Below are 261 nucleotides of genomic sequence, written 5' to 3'. Positions count from 1 at the left end.
AAGAGACGTTTATCGCGTTTTGGAACCAAACTCTTCAAATATATATATATATATATTATATATATATATTGTAATGACTTAATACATTGTAATGACTTATTTTAGTAGCTAATAAACAAATATTGTACATGACATAGATCCTTCATGATGTTATACATTATGTTATACATCAAGCTTAATATATATATATTTCAGTGTCTTCTGTTCTACATATATAAGTTTTTGCTAGGGCTGCACGATAAATCGCATGCGATAGTTGAC

Source organism: Sinocyclocheilus rhinocerous, unplaced genomic scaffold (assembly GCF_001515625.1).
Source record: "Sinocyclocheilus rhinocerous isolate Xijiao unplaced genomic scaffold, SAMN03320098_v1.1 scaffold697, whole genome shotgun sequence".
NCBI classification, from domain to species: domain Eukaryota; kingdom Metazoa; phylum Chordata; class Actinopteri; order Cypriniformes; family Cyprinidae; genus Sinocyclocheilus; species Sinocyclocheilus rhinocerous.
Note: the sequence above shows the minus strand (reverse complement) of the source record.